Here is a 7,469-nt window from a genome sequence, read left to right as displayed (position 1 = left end):
GCCTACCTAAATGTGCTTTTTCTTTTACCTTATTGTGTTCATAATTTGCTATTAGTCCTAGCAAATTTCTTTAGAGTTAGGTTTCCATTGTGTACTTAAGTTTTCAAATCACTTTCCATTGAAAAATCTTAAGAAACAATTTTGTTACCTAAAATTTCAAGTGTTTAACCTACTTCTAGTGCACTTTTCTTGTGGATTCAAATTTTATAAAAAAAAATAGAGTTAAGAGACTGAAAAACAGAGGCAAAAACAGAGCCTAAGGTTCAAAAAGTTCAAAAAAAGAAAGAATACAAAAGGAATCCAAAACAAAACCTAAAAACTAGTGCACTAGTTTCTTTGTTTTCACTTGAATTTTGACCTAACTTGTAGTCTCGGTTTCTATAGCTTGGAATCATAAAAAAATTTGAAACAAAAGGCAAATACCTTCTCTGGAATCTTAATTTGAATATATAAAAAGAAATAATCAAAAAGAAATATAAAAAACAAATTAAAAGGAAAAAGTCGAGAGGTGTACAAGCTGAAAAATCTACTTGATTCCTTGATATTGTTTTGACTACTATTTGTTCTATACTTATCCAATTGTTCTCAAATTTTTTTTTTTTGTTCATCTACTCTAGTACCTATCTGGGAACCTTCCTAACTGTGTGCTAGCTTTATTTGGAGTCTTAATTTTCAGTTTTACTTGTTGAACCTCTTTGAGTCTTGTCATATATACATATTACTCTTCATTTTTGGTATAAGCTTTTCAAATTGTGCTTTTATTGCTTGTCTTGTTTTCTTTCATTAAATTCCCTGTGCTGGAAGTGGCCTCAAATCCTTGCTTAAGGATCAAGCATTGCTCAACAAAGAGTAGGAAAAGTTTGGACACTAAGACTACAAAATTTTGACCTAATTTAGTGACCTAGCTTTTCCTAAACTTCCTTCACTTGAGTGACCATTCCTTTCACCTTGTGAGGAGCCTCCATTAACCACTTTTGTTTTGTTCATTGTGCAGGTCCAGGAGCATCTTATTTCAAGGATTAGTGGAGGATTAAAACACTTGAACAAGTGTTAGAAAAGTTGATCAACCAATCCGTCACTAATTGGGTCACAAAAGCCGTCATTAATTGTTTTCTAGGCTAGTTTAAATTTTGCAATCTCTTTTGTATTTTTAAACCAATTTGTAAAGCTTGGAGGGAGTATTAAGAAGCTGGTCAGGTATATCTAAACCTTGGTAGCTCACTCACGTGTATTACTAGTGGAAGTGGCTTGGAAATTTCATATGTTTCAAGCTTCCACTTAGGGCAAACCGACTATTTGCTTAATCTTGCTTCCTTTAAGTGTTTGATATTTAATTTGTTTACTTTTGCTGCCTTGTTTCGACTAGCTTTGTGTAGCATTTAATTGTTCACGTTTTAGATAGCTTCAAAAACAATTGTGAAAAGCATACAACATAAAAATCTTTGTGAAAATTTTTGTGGAATTGAAAATACCACAAGGGAGTTTAGTGATTTCCACTTGAAAAGGCTTGGTTATTAAGTGGCTCTTAGTAGCTCACCTCCCTTGATAGTGCAATTTGTACACTTAGACTTCCAAGTGCTATTTTTTTGTTCCTAGAAAATTACAAAAATATTTTCTTTTTGCATAGCATATAAAAACAAAATTCTTTTGTTTAATCATGAGAAAATATTCCTCAAGTGGTAGTGATTTAAGCTCTTCAAAAAGTTTTTCACATCCTACTCAAAGGCTTAAATCACTAACACCTTGGACAAAGCAAGAAGTGTTAAAAAGAGAAAAAGAAAAACTTGAAAGAAAAGCAAGACTTGCAATTTTAGAGGAAGAAATTCACATTCTTAAACAAAAGAAAGAAAAATTTTTAGCAAAAGAAAAATTGAGAAAAACAAGAGAAAAAGAAGGAAAAAAGGCATTGCTCTTAGGGAAGAGTAAGGAGGAAAATAATTCCTCTAAAGGACTTGTGAGTGAAGAGAGTTGTTCTACCACTAAAAATCATTTACAAAATACTCTCTTCATAAATAAAGACCTTAACTCTTACCCTAATCTTATCACTAGTCATGAAGTAGAGATTCAAGAACAAATTATTCTAAAGAAAAATGAATCTCAACTTCAAGATGCAGTGAAGAAGGAGTGGACTACATTTAGTTCCACTTCTTGTGCTACTTCCTTGGAGGTGCCCAAGGAAGAAAGCCTTCCCCTCTTTAGGACTCCTTCTACCTTAGTTGTTCTAATAAAGCACCCAATTTTCGGTTTACATTGTTTAGTAGATACAACTTGTAATAATCTATATTCTATGTTTGATCTTATGGGAAGTTCTTACTCTTTTGAACTTAATACGTTTCCTTCCCTACAAGACAAATATAGCTTATATGATTGTGAGTATCTAGTAAACAATCAAATCCAAAATTGTTTAGGGCGTTTTCTAGTGGTATTTTCTTTATATTCTAGGAAAAGCCTAGGTTACCATTTAGGGTACTTTAGGCAAGATGTTGTAATTTTTAAGAAGCATTCTTTTCATTGTCTTAGTCATAGTGTCATTACATTTTTAGGATTTCATTCTAGGTTGTACTTAGAAGAGGATCCAATTTCTACTTTTAGGGAGTCTAATTTTGATAGTTTATTTTTTCTTAGGCTAGATATAAGGACTCCTCTTAGGATCCATAATCCATTTTCTCATCATAAACATGTCACCTCTTATACATGGTTTGTTCTGTATGTAGGTGATGATTCTTATTCCATGCATCCTCGTGATTTGAGGACAAATCCTTTTCAAGAGGGAGGGGATGATGGAATCATGCCTAGGAAGGCAAGAGGTGACATATTGAAGGAGTCAAGAGGAGTTGGCTAGACATGAAGGTTTGGGCCAGTCAGGGCCCAATGGGCCTGATGGGCCTGGGAAGGCCCAAGTTGAACTTTTCATGGGCCATATTTTTTTATAGCTAATTTCATATGTTTTGTATACATGATGTTAGTATAGGTATCATATATTTTGGTCTTGTATTTTGGACCACATAGAATAGCATTTTAGGTTTTAGGCTAGTTGGGCCTAGTTTTGGGCTTCATGGGCCTTTGGGCTTTTGGTACCCAATATTGGGCTCATTTTCATTCTTGTAATTTTTCCTTTCCATTGTAATTGTTTGACCAATGTAATTAGGTCATTAGAATAGGAAAATACAAGGAATACTAAAGTATGCTAATTAGGTTAAACTAGGTTTAATTTGGAAGCCATTTAAGTTACATTTGAGTCACATGTTTTGCACCATTGGTGGCTGAACATGTGACACTCAAATTAACCCTAAATGACTCTCAAATCAGACCTAAATGCACCTTGGTACCTAAATTTTCGGACTTACACATGTGCACCAAACACTACTACAAGATGCATATTTTACATCGGTTCTCTAAAGTCATCTACATCGGTTCTAAAACCGATGTAGAATAGAGCGATGTAGAAAATGTATACATTTTTACATCGGTTCTGAAAGACCGATGTAGATTTAAGCATAAATTTACATCGGTTCTCCAGACAACCGATGTAGATTTATGCTTAAATCTACATCGGTTCTCTGGAGAACCGATGTAAATTTATGCATAAATCTACATCGGTTCTCTAGACAACCGATGTAGATTGCATTTTTAAAAAAAATAAAAAATCATGACCCAGCAGCAAGGTGACCCAATATCATTAAAAAATCCTTGAAACTGTGACTGCATCTCTTCAAACTCTTTCTTAATTTTCAACTTTAAAGCCTTGAGATCCTGAAAAGAAAACACAATTTTAAAAACATTATCTAAATAAATGCAATAGACCTCTGTTGCAAGCTATGATATGCATTTTACCAAAATATATATACTTTGGTAACAAAATTATCTCAATACTACCCTTTGGGTTCTACTTGGAAAAGAATAAAGAAATAACCAGATTTCTACGGCCTGGCATTAAAAGGAAAATAATTCTCTTCATATTTCCTTAATCATTACAGCAACTTTATTGCATCAAATATTACTCTTGCTTATTGCATATCTATTGTACTGCTTGTGAAGAGTTCCAGAAAGTAAATTATGATTGAACATAACCAACTATATGCAATAGAAATAAATTGAAGCAAATATAGCTTAGAGGGCGCAACAGCAACAACTATGCCAAAAGCCTTGGGTCAATGCTTCATATTTCTAATTAAAAAAAATGTTACACGTCCATTACCAAACCATACATATGTGTTTAGCCCTTAGATTATTTTCAAAGTGATATATCTCATCGAATGCGGCAATTTGGGTTTATGCATTCAATTTGGCTTAGATTAGGACATGTCATTAGTAAAAGGTAAACTAATCCACTGAATACTGATAATGACTCCTCTAGCTGGCAAGAAAATAAACAAATCTAGAATTATTTTTTTTGGTTCTTGCTAGTCATTCAATAGAAATAAACACACCACAATACTATCTACAGCAGCTCATCATATATGATAGAAAAATTTTAAAAGAAACTTCTTGAGCTCGGAGATTCAAAGAGATTTCAGCAAAACATGCATTGCAAGTTATGCTTAGTGCACTTATCTCATCTCAACAGTCCAATTCATCTTATCCAGTCTTGTTTCCAATGGTCTTCACACCTCTAGTGCCACCAGGAGTTGCACGATGTAATTCATTTTCCACAATCAAATTGATTGGGGCCAATCCTTCCTGTGGTGACATTGACACTTCATTACTTTATGAAGGGGTATAAGTACGTTTTAAATTTCCACAACAAAAGGTACAGAAAGATACAAGTATGACATGTTATCATGGAAATAATAATTACTATGATAGCATGATACTGATAAAAGTTGTAGAAGTAGAAAATAAATTATGCAACACAATAATTTCATTTCATACTGTTAGTTTTCTTCATCCTTTCATACTGCAAATTCAACCCATTCAGTCACATCAACAAAACCTTATAAAAAACAAATTTCCAATTAATGTTGCATCCCTATTCTCATAATATCCAAAAAAAAATGTCCCAGTTTCTAAGCCATATTTGAGTAAATCTTTCAAACCTCTCTTGCCTATGGGATTCGGATCAAAATTTGTTATTTCAATCTGAAAGAAGATAATGAAGTTGAAAAGCATACATATATAAACAAAAGTAAATATGCCTTACCTTGAAGTAGTTCCCAACAGGTGAGACATAAATTGGAATGGTGTACTCTGGAGAAGGTGCAAGACCAAGTACAGGCCCACTTCCCATTAGCAAAGGCCTAATATACAAGGAACCTTTACCTGCAAGAGGAACCTGAAACCAAATATCACCTAATCAATCTGATGCATGTTACAATATCTAAAATGTATATGGCAATGACAGGGCTCTACAGTACCCACCCAACTTTGGTTTGCTAAAACTGTATCCTTTACAGCTTCCACAAACTGCTCCACAGTAGGCGATGGCATGCACATCCGCTCCGCACCTACCTGCAGCCACAGCCGCAAAGCATTTTCTTCTGGCTGGAAGAGAAGTATTCTCCCATCTTGCTTCCGGTACGCTTTCAAACCCTCGAATAATCCCTACATTCGTGAACCAGAGATATACATTCTTCATCAAACAAACAACAACACCGACAACAATCTACTATCAATCACAGTTCCCTTAAACAAATTCAAATACCAAGCATTGTTATCAGTTCAAAAGCAATTCAGTATGCCTCACATAAATAAATAAAATATAAGCCCACCTGTCCATAGTTTAAAAATCCAGCAGAGGGGTTCAATTCGATGTTCCCAAAAAGCTGGAGTTCACCTTTGGAGAAGGTTCCACCTCGTCAGACCCATTAATCGTGTCGGTGGTATCCGCTTCCGCATCATCCAAAGTAGGAGGCTTTTCAACGGGGGGAATCAAAGGCGTGTAGCCGGCGAGGCTCTCCAGCAAGGCTTGGGTGATGGGTCCGTCGCAACCCTAAACCCTAACCACAATATATCACATACTATTCCAAAATAGTTTTTAGGTAAACTTACGAATCTTTTGGTCTTCCCTTCGGCGACGAACTCACGCGAGCACCACCACATTTCAAGAGAGCTCTTCCGAGAGTGTTTGTGGATTTGGAGCCCCACGTCGTTTTGAAAGAGCTCCTCTGAGGTTGTCGATGGTCAACAAGAGAAAAGCACCCATAAGAGCGTTGACAGCACCCGCGAGAGTGTTGAGATGTTCAGAGAGAGAGCTCCTCTAGGGTTGTTGAAGGTCAGCAAGAGAAGAGCGCCCCTGAGAGTGTTGAGAGCGTTTGCGATAGTGTTGAGATGTTGAGAGGGTTTGTTCGCACGGAAATTTGGCCTTCGCTTCTACATCGGGCAAAGTTAAACCCGATGTAGAATAGCTCTACGATTTCAATTATACATCGGTCGATAAAATAACTGATGTAAAATTTTTCGCATCTACATCGTTTTTGCACAGAACCGATGTAAATATGCTTACACCTTTTATTTATTTACTAAACTGCCACCGCAGTTTTTATTTACATCGTTTCTTTAGAAACCGATGTAGATATATAGATGTAAAATAGTATTTTTCTAGTAGTGAAAGTTTGAATTCAAATTTCAAATTTGAATTCAAACTTTAGGCGCCAATTTGTGTAGCTTTGGTTTAGGTGCCTATGTGCTTCATTTCCGTGCATACTTAAGTCCTCCCTTCACATTTTTGTATTCACTTTTGAGAATAATGAAATTTGAGAGCTTATTCAGCCAAATTTCGTTCAAGAGTCACCATGAGAGAAAGCTTCACCTTAGGAACCCTACTAGGTTTTCCTCCTCTTTGAAGTCAGCTTTCCCTTGCACCTTAAGCTTGGATGCTTCCATCCAAGGCTTAAGCCTCTTCCATCCGTGATACTTCCTCCATATAGTGTTCATCTTTGTGGTTTCCATCTCCTTGAAGAAGATCCGAGCAAAGGAGAAGCTAAGGAGAAGTCATCTACCACTCCTCCTAGTCTTTTCCATCACACAGGAACCCACAGAGCACTCTAATTCATACAATATTAATCATTCAAAACAATACAATTTACTCATACAATTACCTCTTCAAATAATCTCCTTTTATAATTACCAATGCATTCCCTTAGGGTTTCCCATAAGAACCCATAGAGATCTCAGATCATATAGTTATTTACATATAAGAAGACACTACAAGAAAAATGTAAATTTCCGACGGAAAATTTCCGACGGATATGGATCCATCGGTAATTTTCGACGGATTTATATTTCTGTCAAAAATTTTCGACAGAATTTTCCGTCAAAAATTTTTCGTCGGAAATTTCCGACGAAAAAATAAATCAGTCGGAATTTTCTGCCAAAAAATTTCCAACGGAATGTTCCGTCGGAAATCTTATTTTTAATTTATATTTTTAATTTCTTATATATATTTGTAGTATTAAAAATTTTATATATCTTTTAAAGGTATAAATATATATTATAATTATTTATTACAAGTTTTTTATATCTACGATTAG

The 7,469-nt window shown here is 35.1% G+C and overlaps 1 long non-coding RNA gene across 1 annotated transcript; it reads right to left on the bottom strand.

Moving 5' to 3' along the window:
- Positions 1-4,312: 4,312 nt before the first annotated feature.
- Positions 4,313-5,816, bottom strand: LOC145955620 (uncharacterized). Its single transcript, XR_014432283.1, has 2 exons — positions 5,141-5,816; positions 4,313-4,680 (listed from the first exon to the last, which is right to left on the bottom strand). It is a non-coding gene; the product is annotated as an uncharacterized LOC145955620 (long non-coding RNA).
- Between the last annotated feature and the right edge of the window lie 1,653 nt (positions 5,817-7,469).

This window comes from Cajanus cajan, chromosome 3, assembly GCF_000230855.2.
Source record: "Cajanus cajan strain Asha chromosome 3, NIPB_CcT2T_4, whole genome shotgun sequence".
In the NCBI taxonomy this organism is placed as follows: Eukaryota; Viridiplantae; Streptophyta; class Magnoliopsida; order Fabales; family Fabaceae; genus Cajanus; species Cajanus cajan.
Note: the sequence above shows the minus strand (reverse complement) of the source record. Positions and strands in the feature narration are given on the sequence as shown.